The sequence below is a fragment of the Myxine glutinosa genome, chromosome 3 (genome assembly GCF_964187855.1).
Source record: "Myxine glutinosa chromosome 3, kmMyxGlut1.1, whole genome shotgun sequence".
Taxonomy (NCBI): Eukaryota; Metazoa; Chordata; class Myxini; order Myxiniformes; family Myxinidae; genus Myxine; species Myxine glutinosa.
This window is the reverse complement of record NC_136263.1, coordinates 149,352,473-149,366,519: the sequence shown is the minus strand read 5'-3', so window position 1 is coordinate 149,366,519 and position 14,047 is coordinate 149,352,473. Positions and strand designations below refer to the sequence as shown.

The 14,047-nt window shown below is 45.2% G+C and overlaps 1 protein-coding gene across 5 annotated transcripts in view; it reads left to right on the top strand.

Annotated features, from left to right (window-relative positions):
* NME6 (NME/NM23 nucleoside diphosphate kinase 6) overlaps window positions 1-14,047 on the top strand; it is a 75,705-nt gene that overhangs the window by 57,104 nt on the left and 4,554 nt on the right. For 2 of the 5 annotated variants that reach the window (XR_013622885.1, XR_010982231.2), the window contains exon 5: window positions 4,079-4,230. The exons of the other annotated variants lie outside the window; for them this stretch is intronic. The gene's annotated coding sequence lies outside the window, so the exon portion shown is untranslated. The remainder of the gene's footprint in view (window positions 1-4,078; window positions 4,231-14,047) is intronic. 5 annotated transcript variants of the gene reach the window in all.

Sequence of the window (14,047 nt, the reverse complement as noted above, 5' to 3'; positions counted from 1 at the left end):
CCACAGGAATACACATGATAGTGCTACCTCTGTCCCTCAATGACCTCTGCTCACAACCTATCGATTCCCCATGTTTAGTCACCACGCTGGAAAGAGAAGGGGTTGACAACGGCAAGAGTTGCAATCGACAATTTAATTATCGCCCGTCAATGATTGCCCATGTGGCCGAGAGGCCTGCCCCCGTCTGGGTCAAACCACAGAAAGGGAGGGTCTGCCTCCAGGGTTCCGGCCACTTGCGTATGGGAGAATCAGAATGCGCCTACACTCTCCCCGGGAAGCTGGGACAAGGGAGCTCGGGGATTACATTACGAATAGTACTGCAAGATAAACACAACCACAACATAACGGCTATAACATTCTCTAGGGGGGTTAGTAGGATTAATGGGGTGGTAAAGGGACTCCAGTGCTTATCCACCCACCTGGTCCCACCCCATGGGACAATGTTTATATGCGGCGACGAGGCTTACCCCTATTTACCAAATAATTGGGGGGGCACATGTTATCTGGGTTCAGTCCTTCCTGACGTTGAGATACTGGATGAGCTAGACCCAAAGTCCTTGGACAGGCGTTATAAGAGGTCAGTCATAAACGAAGATGGAACCACTAAACTACACGGGAGTCTATGGGAAAAGGTGTTTGGTTTCTTCTTCCCAGGAGCGGGCACAGTCATGGATAGTTTCCGGATAGATAAATTGGCTTTGGCCCTAGAAAAGGTGGCAAACGACACCGCTACGGCTCATGACATACTATTGGATCGATCGGATCGCGCGCGAAAATTCTTATACATTTAGCTGGCTCACTGACTGGTTCCAGGGATGGACGGGCACCATAGTGAAGTGGTTATTGACCGCACTGGCTGTGATAATCGGGGTAGTAATTTGGGGGGCACTAATGAAATCTCTAGTCCTCCTCTATATGAGAAAGTATTTTACAGGATGGAAAGTGAAGAAGCCGCCGACAACAACTATGGCTCTGACCACAGAGGCCGTCGACCTGAACGGGTCCTTCAACAAGGCAGTTGCGACCAGCGCTCCAGAAAATTGCATTGAATTTTGTGACGACTGTGATACTTGTGTGGATCCCATGTGGGAACTGGCTGCTGCCTGTAACGGTGTATGTGATGACTGTGATACTTGTGCTATAAACCCCTTGCGTGTACTGGCTAACGCTGCTTATGTATTACAAGCTGACAGCTGCACGCCCCCTTCTGACCCAACTATGGATCTGATTGCGACACTGGGTCTGGCGGTTGAGGGACCCGACGCGGATGTCCTAGACCCGCAAGCCGACCAGGCGCCCATGGGAGACTTTGACATAAAGGAAGTCCCTCTCTTTTCTTCAAATGTTTCGGATCTCTTTGATCCAAATGTTTCGGATCTCTTTGATCCACATGTTGCGGATCTCTTTGCTTCAAGTGATTCGGATTCGGATTTTTACGCTCTGTACCCTGACCAGGAAATTGAGACACAAGATACTGACGACATTTTGTATTCCCCAGAACAGCAACACGTGAGGGACCTCATGGGCATGACCGTTGATTAACTTCGAAGATCTGCAAGGACTGCGTCTGCAAAGGGTGGGGGGAGCCAGTTCCGCAGGGGAAGTGATGCACCCTCTGGCGGAGCAGAACCTCATCTGGACCAGACGTCTTCGTTGTGGATCCGAAACGTTAATGAACTTTCATGTTTTGAGCCCTCAGGCTCCGAGCACGCACCACACGACACGTTCGCCAAATGCACGGGCGAGGCGCTTTGGGCGCACGATATGCCCTTGGGAGATACCCGCATTACACAATTATTTTTTCAATACCCGCATTACACAATTATTTTTCAATAAAGCCCGATGTGGCACGTTGTCTCTTAAGATACTTTGTCTCGACGAGACAAGAGGAAGGAATGTCAAGTAGTAGATTTGTTATTGCCTAAAGTTCAGTTATAGACGTTGGGTGCTAATGTGTTGTGATTTGTATGATGTCTAAAAATGCTATTTCATAAAGTAAATAAAGGGTTTTTGCTTCGTTTTAGTTTTTGATGAGGAAAGGCTTAAAATGAGGTCATGCTGAACAAACTGTATACGTGTGCTTTTTTCCAGGCTGGTCGTAAAACCACGCCCACATGCGCTTGTTTTTGCGTAATAGAATGACATGATCGTTAACCATATATATTTTGTTTTAATCTCAGCAACGCATGACTCTGTATAAACATGCTTTTGGATTACTCATGTACACAAACCCATAAAATATATGGGTTTGTTTGGCTAAGCATACACTCTTCTCTTTGTGAGTTACAGTTCTGTTTTCTCGGAGCCCAGAAAAACAATTGATAAGGACGGGCTGACTCCCCCGAATGATAACGGTGGGAGGAACCTCTCCCAGTGTTGTTTGTTCCCTCGGAGATTTCCTGATAAAACGTGTCCCTATATAAATGGACTGGGAATCAATGTGTTTTCAGGAAGGCTTGACGTGGCATGTTCTTGCTGTAGATTGCTGTAGACGTCGGCCTCCTCCGGATCCGTATAAGTTGGTTATTAATAAAGCTGCGCCATTTTTCAGGCTATTTGTGGACTTCTTTTGCAAACGAAGAGCTGATTCTTCACATACACACTGTGTGGTGAGTTGATGACTCGATTGTCTCGTGGTCATTTGTATGACATGAGCAATGTATGGCACAGGTATGAGTGCATGTTTAAGGACAGTGGTTATGGACTTTCCTCAGAGATACCAATCAAGGAGAAAGCCATTCCACAAAGATATTCAGCAGTACGTTGGGAAAAAGGGCAGTGTTGTCAGGCCTTTGGATCCGAACGCATTTTTTTTTGTACCCCAGAAATAAGTCAGGTTATCTCTAAAACACTCACAAACGCAGCAGCCCATAGCCTCATCAGAAGACGAGTCCACTGTTGATGAATTCACACTATCCCTTGAGACAAGCAGTATATTCCAGGAAATGGTGCATGTTGCTTTGCGTGTCAGGCAAGACCTACTGGTTCCCCCAGGGGCCACTCAACTGCATGGCAGAATATTGATCAAGTTCATATTGAAAGGGTGATTCCAAAAATAAAACCCACTTACTGCAGTTTGCCGACTCGCTCACTCATTGACTTACCTACGGACACTGCTCAATCGCATAAGCTTGAATGAATGAATGAATGAAGTGAATGAATGATCGTTTTAAGGCCATTTTTCCCCGCTAGAGCGGGGGTTAGCCTTGCGGGCCCCATGACAATCATGGTTCCCTGTTTGAGGCAATGTTTTTTTGTCAGATCGCATAAGCTTAATGGACTAAAATCCAGGTGAGCTAAGAATTAGATAATTCCTCATTATTTGACCCTATGTGACCTTTAATGACCTAAAATGACAGTTTAAGGTCAAAAGTGATAATGTCAACTGGTCACATCTTAATCACCACCCCATGTAGAGGTGATAAAGTCTGGATGACTGATTTGAACACAAAATGTCATTAAAAGTTTTTTTTGCATCTCATGGCTGGCTCACTCTTATCTCTACTCAGTCCCACTCCTCCTGCAAGCCCTCCAAGATGGCATTTAGTTGCCTTCCATGATGCTTCTTTTCTATACCAATCTCACTATGTTAATTTCTCATTTGCTGCAGAAAAGCCAATCACTCTTTATTAAAACAAGGAAAAACCTTAAACACTGATTTTTCTCAGGCATCCCTTATTATTAAGTTAAACAGGCATCCCTTATTATCCGACAGTCGGCTCAGGACATTTTTCACCATGTTAAACTAAGCTCAGTATATCAGATTTGCCAGCAATTGATGTCTTAATTATTTCCGAAGCACTCACTGCTGCTCTGTCCTACTGTCTAATTGCATGGAAATTTATATTTGCCAATGAACTCGAGCTCTATTGCTTTGTTTCAATTATGATCAGTTTTTAGTGTTCCACTCGCTCGTGATTTAACCTTATCGGATTGGCCTGCTTTGCTATAAGGCATGCTTTTCATTCCTCGAATGAAGTCAATTAGAAAATCCAAAAGTAAATTTCTATTCAACCTTTGGACTTTGTATTGTTATTTTTAATACTGTATATATTGTCGTGTCTGTCACCAACACCAGCCTCGGACGGATGAACCGAACCAGCCTTAACTCCCGAGGCGACCTCCCGATAATGGTGGTTATTGCGCACAAAGTGGAAGAGATACAAAGCGTTTAACTACATGGAAACACGGCTTTATTCCGAAAGCCAAACCAAATACGAACAACAAAAGGTAACAATAATGATTTGTACCAAAATAAGGTGCAGAATGAAAAATAACTAAAATAAGGCTGAGTTAAAATGCTAAGTTGAGGATCCTCACATACAGACACAACCACGCACACAGGGAAAATGAAATGAATGAACGAATGAATGAATGATCGTTTTAAGGCCATTTTTCCCCGCTACAGCGGGGGTTAACCAGGGAGAGGTAAGAAAATAAATTTCACGGTCCGGCGCACTCAACTGGCCCCAAAATGGATCCTGTGATAAGGGTGGCAGCTGTCGAAGCCCAAAGCCACCAGGCTGAAGCCTGGCAAAATGGTGGCAACGCCGCACGCCAAAAGCGCCCGGTATCGAGGCGGGTGGCAAGCACGGCCCTCGTTCCCTTCTGCACCGTCCACCGCCTCGCACTCCTTCGGCATGAGAAAGGAAAGAAAACCTCCTTTTTGGGGAAGGAAGAACGTCCTGCCGCAAGCACACCCGAGACAACGAGCCTCCTAGGTCGCACCGCCAACGCGCTCTCCTCAGAGCAAAATCTCCAAGCTTCTTCTGCAACCAGAACCAATGCTTTACAACTCGCTGCTTTAACCAACCAATCATGAAGCTTCTTTCTGCCACTCGCACTCTCGCTCCCCGAACCAATTGCGCAGCTTCCTCTTCGAGCTCGCCCACGTCATCCGGCCGTGTCACTCGGGAGGTGTGGCCTGCCGGCCCTGTTCCCCCACCTACCGTACCACGGTCACTCCACCTCTCCTGGACGGGTCTTCACTGTATTGTGTCCATGGAGCGTGACTTGCTTGATCGGCGGCGGTACTGGCAAAAATGTTAGGGGTGGCCACAGAGTGTTTCATGCATGGGAAATTAGCCTTAAACCCTATTACTAATTAACACGCCATCAGCCGTCGCATGATGAACATTTAAACAACCTTAAGCTACATTTTCCCTACGTATGTACATCAAAATGCTCCTGCGCATCACACGGTCTACACTATTTCTATACAATTCTACCTTTCCTACTGTATTCCCTTACCTACCCCCATAAACGTAACAATATGTTCTTTAATTAATGCTTGTTTGGCTTTTAGTGTAGCAGCATAGCAAACCTGTTGTGCATTTTGTGATACAAGCACCAAATTTGGCACAAATGTACATTAATATGTTGCGAACATTTTCAGATATTGGGCCACTTGAAATTCCGTAATTTTTTTTTTCAAATTTTTTCAAATTTCGTAATTTCAAATTTTTCGGGTGACACCGTCACAATTTCGGTCTTCGGGGCCGGCCGATATAGTGGGGCGGCTTAGCCCAAATATTCAAAAGAATTGTGCATTTTGTGATACAAGCACCAAATTTGGCACAAATGTACATTAATATGTTGCGAACATTGTGTGGTCAGCAATGAAGACGAGAGTCTGAATTACATGTATGCAAAAGACCTTGTGAACCAGTGAAGCAAATACACAGGTAAGCATGAATTAAATCTAGGGCATGATATAATTTCCATGATGTTTACCTCCACACTCAATGGTGGAAGGAGGTAATGTTTTGATCCCAGCTTGTCTGTATGTCTGTTTGTCTGTTAGTCCACAAAATTCCAGACAAAGCTTGTAGTAGTGGTAGTTGTAGTGGTAGTGGTGATAACAGAAATTGTTATATAGAACTGAACTTATATTATTATTATATGCAGAAAATAACGTCATTTCTATATGCCCTGCAGTGGACAGGTTAATTGGTTTATGCACTGAAGGGGTCACCCTGGTGTGCACTGCTGTGTTCTGCCTCACTGAGTTGTTCAGGTATGATGTACTCAGCACAAGCTTCCGGTCGGCCCGGAGGTGGGGGTGCGGGGCCTGTCACGGAACGTCAAAACAAACGGCCTGCCGGGGCCGCCCAAAAGTCGGGCGTGAGGGGCGCGTCCACTAATGGAACGCCTCTCGCTTCCCAGATCGAGGGCCACGTGGTCAGGAGAACCTCGTCCCTTCCGGTCACACTTTGCCTATCGGCCGGCCTCGAAGACCGAAATTGTGACGGTGTCACCCGAAAAATTTGAAATTACGAAATTTGAAAAAATTTGAAAAAAAAAATTACGGAATTTCAAGTGGCCCAATATCTGAAAATGTTCGCAACATATTAATGTACATTTGTGCCAAATTTGGTGCTTGTATCACAAAATGCACAATTCTTTTGAATATTTGGGCTAAGCCGCCCCACTATTTGTAAACCATGCAAAATTTAATTTACTTTCTATTTATGCTGTAAGCAATGACACGTTCTTTGACACACGCACCTGGCATCACTGTGCTTTGGCTCTTGAGCAGGTGCTGTGAGAGAGTCAATATAAAGAAAGCAGAGTTTTTATCAAGTTTTTATCATTTTTATCACAATGATAAAAATTATTGCATTGCTGAAAAGCCAATAGTGTATGCAGTCAGTCGAATAATGTGCTTAAAAAAACGAATAACAGGACTTTACATCATGCTATAATAATTGGGCGGACCATCAGGTAACCGCTGCAAGTTTAATGCCAGCCTGAGGGAAAATACATTTTCCGTTTCTTCACAAACTTTTTATTATGCCTCCGCCCCCGAAGGTGGCCGAAGGCATTATGTTTTCGGGTTGTCCGTCCGTCCGTACATCCATATGTCCATCCGTCCGTACTGGCTAAACTCGTTTTTCTCAGCAACCACATGCCCAGTTGAGACAAAACTTTCAGGGTAGGAGTGACACCCATGCAGAATGTTTTTATGATAATTGTGATGTCATAGGTCACGTGGTATGGCAGCCATCTTGGTTTAAACGCAAATAATTAAAAATTCTTTCTCGGAAACCGCTGAATGGAAAACTTTGAATCTTGGCACATTGTCAAGTACTCCGAATGGGGAACAAAAGTATGACAATGATGACATCATAGGTGAAGTGGTATACCAGCCAAAAATGTTTTAATTGGATTCCTTATCCTAAAAATCTGAAATTGCATGCATATGATCTATGACCCATTTGTATTGAAATATTAAAATTATGACATCATAGGTCACATGGTTTGTTAGCCATATTGGATTTAACCTAAAACCTTTAAAAAAATATTCTCCCAAGCCACCAAATCGATTGACTCAAAACTTTACGTGTGTCATTGACTAGGCATCGGTGATTAAAAGATTATCCCAAAAACATCATTTGTCACATGGTGTGGCAGTCATATGGGATTGAAGGAAAATATTAAATAATTATATCTCTGAAACCGCTTACCCTATCGATGCGTAATTTTACAAATATCATTTAACACCATTGTTGCGTATAGTTTGAAAATGATGACATCGTAGGTCATGTGGTTTGGCAGCCATCTTGGATGGAAAAACGAACCTTATCCGATCAACACGAAACTTCACAAACGTGACTCCCTGTCCAGTGTCCATACATATGCAGAGTGTACATTTTTTAAGGTCATATGTCATGTGGTATGGCAGCCATATTAGCTTGAAAACCGATATTTAAAAAAAAATCCCTTCTCTGAAACCACTTCACCGATCAATGTGAAACCTGTCATGGCTGGTGAAAATGTGATACTTGAAAACAGCTGAAGGGATTTTAATCAAACTTGTTTATTTTTAGGACAGTGAACGAGGGCATCTCCCCGTTGTGGGACTATGCGGAGGCATATTGACGACACAGTCACATTGCTCTAGTTTTTATTTTATATCCGTGACCCTCCCTTGAATTAAATGTAAGTTTTGGATATTAGTGGTCTTTAAGACAGGCAACAAAAAGTTGATTAATTCATACTAAATGCATCTTTGCTGCACAGCCATTCTTGCTTCACATAAACAAATTACAAACATGTGATGGAACAGCTATTTGTGTGTTACCCAATTGGAAAATTGTACAATTTACTGCAGTATAATGTTCACGAATTTGAAGGAAATGAAAAGAATAGACCATGTTGAGGAACCATCCAGGAGTGTACTGAAATTGGCTGGTCAGGTCGAGTCAAGATTATATTTTGATTTATCTTTACATGATGTTGTATTCTTCTCCAAGATTTCCCAACATTTCCATGATGTTATTTCCTCCGCCACCGAAGGTGGACGGCGGTTATGTTTTCACCCTTGTCTGTTTGTCTGTCTGTGAAGAGGTTATCGATTTCAGACGACTTTCGAAAGTTGTGCACGATTTCAGACGGAATTTGGTTGAGAGGTTGGGTATGTGACATGGACAAAATGATTGGATTTTGGTGAAGATCTGGATCCGGATCTGCATCTGAGAACTTCTTATGTGTTTCTTTACCATTGAGAGATAGGGCCAAAAACGACAAGCAAGATATCTCAAAAAGTTGTGGACGACTTATGACAAAACTTCTCGTTTAATCCTATGATGGTGCAACCTAAAAGCTTGTCTCACAATCTCAATATCCACCTTGCCCACCCTGACAGTTGAGAGGAGTTGATCGGTTATGTAAAGTTATGTAATCATCAAAAATCGAAAGAGTATGGCATGGGCAACATCTGGGCCAAATTTGGTGCTTTTGGAAGAATTTGAACCAAACGGCCCCAAAATATCCCTAAGGGCCCTGACTATACGTGTGTGTACCTATAGTGCGTCCCTTGGAAGATTATCGGTGTAAATCTTTCATACCTGTAGAGAGTGGTCGAGTATTTCATGCCGCGATATATTGTGGCCTTGTTGTTCTTTAAGCTTCCTACCTGGAGGCTTTGTTTTCTCTCAGCGGTCGATTGTGGTCCTGCTACTCTTGTTCTCTCAGTTTTTTCCCAGTCTTTTCACCCCACACTTCATTGTTTAAAATCTTAACTCGAAAAACCCAAAAACATTTCCTTCTTTGTTCTTTTCGTTCGTTCGTTCTTCGACCACGTGTTTCACCCCCATTTCACCCCCATTTTCACGCCATTCCCCAGGACTGTTTTGCCCTGTTCTTTTTGCTGACATCTTTTGCCCTGTTCACGTGACTCGTGGTTGTCCTCCAGGTTGTCCTCCTCCTCCAGGCTTCCTCTCCCCGTTGGTTTTTTTTGTGAATATTAGACTTCTTCACGGTTCTGTTTAAATATGTTTAAACTTTCCCCCTGCAGTGTTTTATTCAGTGGTATTTTACAACACGCTGTTTTTCTTCCTATTTAAAAGGCTCTTTTCAATTTCCTCTCCAACTCATTCTACTTCAAAAAAATATTCAATCTCTTATAATTCTAAATCACTACATGCTCTAAATTCATAATCATTCCACCCCTCCTCCATCGTTCTTAAACGGATCGCTAACTTGAAAATCACAATAAACCCAATTTGTTATAAATGTTTGTCTTTCATTAATCATCCACTTTCTAAACTCCCCCCTTGCCCCTCCCCTCCAAATCTCCCCCCTTTCCCCTCCCCTCCTAAACTCCCCCCTTGCCCCTCCCCTCCTAAACTCCCCCCTAACCCCTCCTCTTCAGAACTCCCCCTGAACCCCTCCCCTTCAAATCTCCTCTTACGGATTCGTCACTTCCGCTGTTGTGGTTTTCACCCACTTGACATATTTCTGATATGTACTATTATTATTCTCAAAAGGTTTATTATTCATGAACAGTTATCTAAAGTTAAAAAGGCTAACTTTAAATGATACCGGAAACCGAACCGGAAGACGACGGCAGAGGAGAGGAGGAGGAGGAGGAGGCGGTGCGAAAGGGTTGGAGAAGAAGCTGGTTGCTTTGCGGTCTGCAACGAACGTTGTCGAGCAAGAGTCACGTACTTTGGGTTTCCTGGAAAAAAGGAATTCCTGCGATAAAGTTGTTATTGCTGTGAAGGATCATCCTGCGTGTCAGGTGGCGTTAGATTCCGAAGAATCATCGCTGGGTCGTGACGACTCGAGAACCACGAGCCGTCGGCCATTTTGACTCGTGCGATTCGCGCATCGAGCAGACCTGCCTTGCTTCGTCAACCGTTTCCACAGCTTTCAGACGTATCTGTGGTGTGTGTGTGCACCGAGGCTTTTGACGATTACTTTACGGCTCGCCGACAGTGAACAGTGAAAGTACATAGCTGGAGGGTGCCGTTGGATTTCCCAGTCGCCGTGAGTGCGCCTTTGTGCCGCTTTAACCACGTGACCATTTTCTCCACTTTGGGCCGCGTGCGCCTTTGTGCTGTTGGTCACTGGAAGAGACACTGGGGACCAACTCTGAGCTCGAAGACGGGAATATAGAGACACTGGGGAAGGTTATTTTCCACTCACTTGGAGCACAGTGAGTTACGTCATGCATGTTAACGGATGGCACCATCATAGGAGATATTGATTGTACTCTGGATTCCTATTATTGTTGTACTGTTATTTTTGTGTGATTTTAATACAATATTTGTTTGTATTATTGGTGTTTGTATTATTTGCAATTGGTGTGGTTTCACCATTGATTTTTGACTCAGGATAACATATTTTTCTGCCTTGGCTCCTCTCTGGGTTTGGGGTTACACCAAGACCAGGAGATCGTAGAGGAACCCGTAACAGTCGTAACACCTCCCCTACCATCCCTCTCCAATTCTCCCCCCTCCCATCCCCTTCTCAAAGCTGCCTCATCCCCACTTCGTCTCCCTTCTATCTTATACCTCCACCTCCCCCAACCTTCTACTTTCCTCTGCCACCCCTCAAATAACCCCTCACTGTGCCTTATCCCATCACCATCAAACCTATCGTCCTCATCCTTCCCTTTCTTGTAACTCTTCTGTAATCTCTGACACACTTTTAACTGCTCTTCCTACCTCCCCCGCCCATCCTTCATCTGCCCCTACCCCATCCCTCCCCTCTCCTGCACCCGATGCTCCCCCCTCTCTCCTCATTAACGATATGGACCTCAAACATCCGGGGCCTTTGCTCAAACCTGATTGATCTCTCCATTCAGGTTGCTTCTGACAATCCAGACTTGATCTGCTTAAAAGAAACTTTCCTCCTTCAAAATGTCTCCGATTCCTTAATATCTCTTCCTGGTTACTCCCTCCTCTGGTATGATAGACCTGAGCATCGTCCTGGTGCTGGGGTTGCTATCTTTATCAAAAACTCTCTTCCTCACTCTCCTTGCACTGCCCTCTCCACCACACCCCCAGGAGTACCTCTGGCTATGGCTTCCTCTCCGCTCCCACCTTTTGTTCATATGTGTTCTGTACCGTCCAAACAGTGATGACTCCATTTACATGTCGCTGTCTGACAACATGGACCAACTTATATCAAGTCATCCCAACTCTCTCTTCCTCATATGTGGTGACTTCAACTGTCATCATGCCAGCTGGCTGGGTGTGGGTTCCTCTCTCACCAGCCATGGCACCTCAGCAAAGGACTTCTGTGACTCATTGGGACTGACACAATCTGACAATTTTCCGACCCGGATCTCAGTCAATGGAGTATCTTCTCTTCTAGACTTGGTTATGACAAACTTCCCTGCAAATGTCTGCTGCTCTTCTTCTGCTCCAATCGGTTCTTCTGATCATGTGCTTGTTAAAGTGGACATCTCTCTGGCCATTCTCAGAGAGCCTCCTCAGCTTTTACGAGTCTGGCATTTCACTCAGGCTGACTGGCACGGTCTGCAAGCAGCCATCAATCATCTGGACTGGTCTCCCATCTCTACTGCCTCTGACATCAATTCTTCCTGGGAATTCTTCCAAAGCAAACTGCTCTCTCTCATGCACAGATTTATCCCATCTCGTCTTCAGTTGTCTTACCCTTCCTCCCGTCCATGGTACACTGAATCTTGTGGTGAGGCAGTTGCCCTGAAACAACTTGCCTGTGCCTCTTAGAAGGCAAATCCAACTGAAGGAAATCTCAGTTCCTTCCACCAAGCTGGGAACAAGTGTGTGTCTACCCTCAGGAGTGCCAGGAAGCACTATCTCTCCACACTCAAGAATGAACTCTCAAACCTGTCTCCTTCCTCCAAATCCTGGAGGCGTCTGGTCAAATCCGTTTCTTGTGTTTGTTCCCCCTCCATCCCCTCCCTCACCTCAAATGGCTACACAGTTGACACCGCACGTGACAAAGCTGAATGCCTCAACTCTGTGTTTGCCTCAAAATCTTGTGTCCCAAACCCATCTCTCTCTGTTCCCACCTTACCCAGTCGAACCCAACTGCTCCTGGACTCTGTGTCCTTCTCTCCTGACAAGGTGGAGAAGTTTTTGTCAAACCTCGACTATGATTCTGCAACTGGACCAGACGGCATCAGCCCACGGGTCCTAAAATCCTGCTCTGCCGCTGTAGCTCACCCTCTCTCTGTTCTTTTCACCCTCTCTTTTGCTCAAAGTCATCTGCCAGCATCTTGGAAATCAGCAAACATTACTGCTTTACACAAAAAATGTGCAAAAACAGATCCTTGCAACTACAGACCAATCGGCCTGCTCCCAATTATCAGCAAAGTCATGGAATCCATCATTTCTTCGGATATCAAATCCTTCCTCTTCTCCAATGGCTTGATCTCCGCTCATCAATTTTGATTCAGACCAGGTCATTCTACTCTGGACATGTTGCTTCTGCTGTCTCAACAATGGATGGAGGTCCTCAATGCCAAACAGGAAATCAGAGCTGTCTCCCTCGACATATCACGTGCCTTCGATACGGTCTGGCACCCAGCTCTGCTCACCAAACTCTCCTCTTATGGTATCCATGGAAATCTCCACGCTTGGCTTGTGGACTTCCTCTCTGGTCGTAGTCAACGTGTGGCCCTGAATGGATTTCTCTCATCGCCCCTTCCTGTTCTGGCTGGAGTTCCCCAAGGTAGTGTTCTGGGCCATTTGCTTTTTCTGGTCTTCATCAATGATCTCTCCGACTCTGAAAAATCCTCTCTATCTCTTTGCTAAGGACTCCACTCTCTGCCGCTCCATTCCTCATCTCTCAGATCGGTAGCCTGCAACCTCCTCACTCTCTGCAGACCTGGACAAAATCACAGACTGGTCAAACAAGTGGAACATGTCTTTCAATCCTGACAAATCTCACACTCTTACTATGTCTCTCCGAAAAGACCGACTGGAAAACCCTCCCATCTACTTTCTCAACAATCCTCTCCCACAAGTTCTGTCGCTCAAGCTTTTGGGCCTCACTATCTGCCATGATCTTTCTTGGGAAAAACCACATTTCCACGCTGGCCTCCAAAGCCAGTCGCCGACTGGGCATCCTCCGTCGTGCGAAGTCTTTCCTTGGCACACCTGAGCTCCTCACCACATACAAGGCTTTCATCCTCAGCTCAATGGAATACTGTTCTCCCCTATGGGCCGGTGCTCTTGTCTCACACCTAGCTCGGCTTCACGCTGTTGAAGCCAAAGCTTTCAGAATCATTGGAATCTCCTGCGATGAAGCTAGAGCCTTTCACTCACTCACCGCAGGCAGGTTGGTGGTCTTTCTGTCTTCTACCGACTCCTCTCCGGCCTTGCTCCCCCAGCTCTCTCTGTGCTCTGTCCCCCAAATATTCCTACAGGTCGCACAAGATCTGCCAGCAACCCTCTTTGGTTAAACTGCTAAAATCGAGGCTCTCTGCTCACCTTCACTCTTTCATTCCCCTTTTCTCCAACCTCTGGAACAAACTCCCCCACTCCCTTCAATCCCACTCCTCCCTCCAGGTCTTTAAAACAGCTGTTCACCACCATCTCTTATCTTCCCCCATCCAGAACCTTGATCTTTTCTACCCCTGCTAATTCACCCCAGATACACTTTTTTCGAAATTCCAACTTCCTTCCTGGAAGTCCTTGCAGTGTCCATATGTTTTATACCTCTCCCACCTCCCCCCAAGCCCTCTCCCTCCCACAGTTCTCTCGATGTCCCTGCTCTCAAATGTTGTGTTTGTGTCCTTCCCCCTCTCTCCCCATCTTGTATACCGCTC